Here is a 5,341-nt window from a genome sequence, read left to right as displayed (position 1 = left end):
TTTCCTTCACCTGCTCCCCCCACCAACCAAGCTGTGCAGCTCTGCAACTGCATCCTGGCCCATCCTCACCCTTCTGCCCCCAACCCTCACCTCCTTGTACTCCCAATATGTTTTTCCCAATTAAAAAAAAAGAGAAAAAAAAAAAAGAAATGGTAAAATGTGTTCTGTTCATGGATTGTTGTTTGTTATTATGTGCCATCGAGTCGCTTGCAACTCATAATGACCCTATGTACAAGAGCCCCCAAACCCTGCTCTATCCTGTGCCAACCTCACTCTCTCTGACACACCTACTCCCTTTACCCCAATCACTGACTCAATTAATCTCATTGAGGGTCTTCCTCTCTTGTGCTGTCCCTACACCCTTGCAAACATGATGTCCCTCTCCAAGGACTGGTCCTACTTGCAACATGCCCACAGTATGTTAGATGAAGCTTCAGAATCCTTGCCTCCAAGGAGCATCCCAGTTTCACCCTCTCCAGGATGAGCCTGTTTATTTTCCTAGTAGTCCATGGTATATTCAACACTATTCTCCAGAACCACACCTCAAAGGCATCAATTCTCTTTCTATCACCCCAGTCACTGTCCAGCTCTCTGACTCATAACATGCAATTGAGAAGACTATTAGCTGGATCAGGTGCATCTTAGTATCCAGCCCGAAGTCGTTGCTCTTCAGTACTCTGGAGAGGTCCCTGACAGCTGACTTTTCCAATGCAATTCATCTCTTGATTTCCTGGCTGCCAGTACCAAGAGTGTTGGTTTTGGAACCAAGCAAACTAAAACTGTTAACAATCTCAATCTCTTCACCATACATAATGATATTGCCAATTGGCCCTGTGGTGAGAATCTTTGTTTTCTTGATGTTGAGCTTGAATCCATATTGAAGACTGCAGTCCTTGACCCTCTGCAGCAAGGGCTTCAAGTCCTCTTCAGTTTCAGGAAGCAGGATTGTGTCATCTGAATAATGCAGGTTGTTGATGAATCTTTCTCCAATCCTGATTCCACATTCCTCCTCGAACAGCCCAGCATCCTGGATGATCTGTTCTGTATATAGATTGAAAAGCTATGGAGACAGGATACATCCATGATGTACTCCTTTCCTGATTTTGAACCATGCAGTGTTTCCCTGCTCTGTTCTGAGGACTGCTTCCTTGTCCAAGTATGGGTTGCACATAAGCATAATCAAGTGTTCTGGGATTATCATTTTCTTAATGTTCATCACAATTTGTTGTGATCCTTACTGTCTAATGCCTTTGCACAGTCAATGAAACACAGACATTCTTCTGGTACTCTCTGCTTTCTGCCAAGATCCTCCTGACATTGGCAATAATGACCATAGAAAGCTGAGTATATTTCAGGGTTCTCGATTCTGCTCCAATGGTCTATGTTCCTGTCTTTGTACAAGTATTTTGTGCCAGTCATTGTACTGTTTTGGTAAGTAAGTAGTAAGTAAGGTGATAAGCAGGGTTTGAGGTCAGGGATTGCTGTGCCTCCCGCTTTATTTTTGTTTTTCAGAAGTGCTATCCTTGTTCTGGGTCTCTTTTCTCTTCAAATAAACTTGACAACTTCTCTTTCAATTTCCTTGAAAAATGAATTTGGCATCTGTATTGGGATAGTGTTGAACATGTAGATTACTTTTGGTAGGATTGTCATTTACACAATATTGAGTCCCATTCCAACAGAGTGTGGGAATTATTGAACAATATCATTAATATCACATGTAAGCAAGATTCTGCTGAAAATTATCCAAAAATGACTGGAGCAACATGTTAACAGAGAATTGCCAGATATGCAGGCAGGGTTTAGAAGAGGCCATGGTAGTAGGGATATTATAGGTAGTTTTAGATGGATCTTGGCAGAAAGCAGAGAGTATCAGAGGAATGTCTATCTGTGTTTGATTGACTATGCAAAGGCTTTTGACTATGTGGATCACAGCAAACCATGGTTGTCTCAGAAAAACGGTAATCCCAGAACATTTGGTTGTGCTTATGCGCATTCAGATCATTCAGAAAGCAGGGCGTTATAAGGAGGAATGCGGCATTAACATTGGAGGAAGACACATCAACAACCTATATTATGTAGATGACACAACCTTGCTTTCTGAAACTGAAGAAGACCTAAAGCTCGTGCTGCAGAAGGTCAGGGACTGTAGTCTTCAATGTGGATTGAAGCTCAACATCAAGAAGACACAGATTCTCACCACTGGGCTAATTGACAGCACTATCATCGATTGAGAAGAAGTTGAGGTTGTTAACAATTACAACTAACCCAGCTCCATAATCAACTCTTCACACCAGCAGTCGGGAAATCAAAAGACGAACTGCATTGGGAAAATCTGCTGTCAGGACGTATCCAAAGTGCTGAAAAGCAACAATATCAGTCTAGAGACTAAAGTACGACTAATCTATGGTTTTCACAACTATGTGCTATGCATCTGATAGCTGGACAATGACTAAGAATGTCAGAATAATCAATATCTTCGAATTGTGGTGCTGGAGCAGAGTCTTTTTAAAATATTATTTTTTATTGATATTTTTAAATTAAATTTTATTAATTTTAATGAACATTTACAGAGATTTGGGGTTTTCATTCATTCATTGTTACACTATTTTCTCTACCCTCCTCCCCAGTTGATTCTTTTTTTCTCCCTTGAAAGTCTGTTTTAATTGTCCAAATGCCACAGTGCTTGTCAAAGCCAGTTCTGATTGATCTCCTTTGTCAGTGTGTCCTTTGCCATTCCCTATCACTCCTCCTTGAGAGAGACTTCATCCTGATTCATAAGGAAAAGGGGACGGCGTATTCTCTTAGCTGCTTCTTGCTGGAAAGGGATGCTGTATGTTTCAGGGTGAGGATCTTCTCTCACTACGCTGAAGGGCCCCTTTGGCAATAGGAAACACATAGACTATTATGGAGATTGATTTTGGAATTTAGATGCACTGTTATCAATTGTGCTTAGCCGTGCATGTTCATATCCTTGAAGATGTAACATGGAAGTGTTGCAGCCTAGAAGACACAAATTTAACTAACAAGTTAAAAGTACATGAGTCAATAATTGAAAAGCAATAATATTCCAAGTAGAGGCTCTAATAGTGGCACCAATCAAGTTACAGAAGGGAGATAGTTCTTACAATAAAAGGCCTATTGACTAGCAATTTGTAATGAAAGTTTACAGAAAACTTGGATTCCCATTCATTCATTGTTGCACATTTTCCTTCTTATCACTCCCCTCCCCTGTTCACTTTTCTCTTTAAAAAGATTTTCCATTGTCACACAATTTCCTCTCCCCTCCCCCAGTCCTCTTTGCTATGCAGCTCTTATTCTGGACTGTTGTCATGCAAATAATACCTAATCATATATTTCTTTTAGAATTTTCTTTCCCTCATCTATTTAGATGCACTGTTCATTATTTGTCCTCTCTTAGTTTCTTCCCCAGTCCCCTTGTCAGTCCTGTTTCCTAACAGTGACATTATGCAGTATTTTTCCTTTTGTGACTGAGATATTTCACTCAGCATTTGACCCCTCCAGGGTCACCCATTTTGTATAGTATTTTATGGGTTCCTTGTTTTTCAGTGTTGTGTAGTATTCCATTGTATACCACAGCTTCTCCATTCATTTGTTGATGGGCATTTGGGTTACTTCCATCTCTTTGATACTGTGAACAACACAGCAATAAACATGGTTGTGCATATATCTCTTTGGGTGGCAGTTATGGTTTCTTTGGGGTATAGTTCTAGGAGTGTAATTGCTGGTTAAATGGGATTTCTATTTCCAATTTTTTGAGAAAGTGCCAACAGTGGATAAGAATTCCCATTTCTCCATAATCTTGCCAGCATTTGTTGTTTGCTACTCTGTTGAACTTAGCTGCTGTTACTGGGGTGAAATGATATTGCATACTTGTTTTGATTTGCATCTCTCTTAGAGCTAGGGATTTTGAACATTTCTTCACTTGGTTTTTTCACCATCTGAATGTCTTCTTTGGTGAAGAGTCTGTTTGGTGACGTGTCTATTTTGTGATTGTGTTGTTTACCTTTATCTTATTGAGGTGCTGTAGTATTCTATAACTTCTAGATATAAATACCTTATCAGATATGTCATTACCAAATATTTTTCCCCAGTCTATGACTTTCCTTTTTACCCTGTTGTAAATGTTTTTGTATGTGCATAGGCATTTGATTCTTAGAAGGTCCCATTCATCTATTTTATTCTACCCTGGTTGAAGTTTTTCAGGATGTTTGGGAGACTGTTCATGTTGTGAAGTAGGACTTCTAGAGTTCTTCCAAGTTTTTCCTCTGATGAAGTTTATCATCCTTAAATTTATTCGTAGGCCTTTGGCCTACTTTGGGGTGTGGTTTTTTTGTATAGTGTGAGGTACGGGTCTTGCTTGAGTTTTTTACAGAACAGTATACTGGCAGATACTTGAGTTCAAGCTGGGTTTAGAAGATGCCATGACAATGTCAAAAGATAAATTGCACTGGGAAATCTGCTATCAAGGACCTCTCCAGAGTACTGAGAAGCAACTATGTTAGTCTAGAGATTAAGGTGTGCCTGATCAAGGTCTTGGTCTTTACAATTACTTACTATGCTTCAGAGAGCTGGACAAGGACTAAGGATGACATGAATTGATGCCTTTGGATTGTGGTGCTTGAAAAGAACCTTAAACACATCAGAGACCACAAAAAAACCAAACACCAAATAAGTCTGTCTTAAACAGGATGAAACTAAGTTTCTCCTTGAAGGCTAGAATTTTGAAGTTCCATTTTACACACTTTGGGCATGTGGCCAGGATGGACTCATCTTTGGAGAGGACATCATGTTTGGAAAGGTGGAGGGGCAGCACAGTAGAGGAAGAACTCAGATGAGATGGATTGATACAGTAACCGGGGCAATAGAGGTAGCTGTGTCAGAGCCAGTGAGACTTGCTCAGGACAGACAGGGCAGGTTTCAGAGCTGTTGTACATAAGGTTGCTGCATTGCACGTGACTTGATGGTTCATAACAACAACAACAACAACACGGTAATATTAGGGGATCTTGGCTGAAAGCAAAGAATACAAGTAAAATGTCTAAGGTGTTTTACTGGCTGCACAAAGGTACCCACTGTGTGGATCATAACAAATTATGGCTAACATTAAGAAAAATGCTATCCCAAAACTTAACTGTACCCATGTAAAATCTTTACATTAATCAATAGCCTGAAACAATTCATGATTTAAAATCAAGAGAGGTTTGCATCAGGGCTATATACCTTCTCCATACTTATTCAATCTATATGCTGAGCAAATAATTTGAGAAACTAGATTTTATGAAGTGGCATCAGGATCAGAAGAAGACTCATAATCAATCTG

Source organism: Elephantulus edwardii, unplaced genomic scaffold (assembly GCF_000299155.1).
Source record: "Elephantulus edwardii isolate Elephantulus edwardi_28Jun2011 unplaced genomic scaffold, EleEdw1.0 scaffold00417, whole genome shotgun sequence".
Taxonomy (NCBI): Eukaryota; Metazoa; Chordata; class Mammalia; order Macroscelidea; family Macroscelididae; genus Elephantulus; species Elephantulus edwardii.
This window is presented reverse-complemented; position numbering follows the sequence as displayed.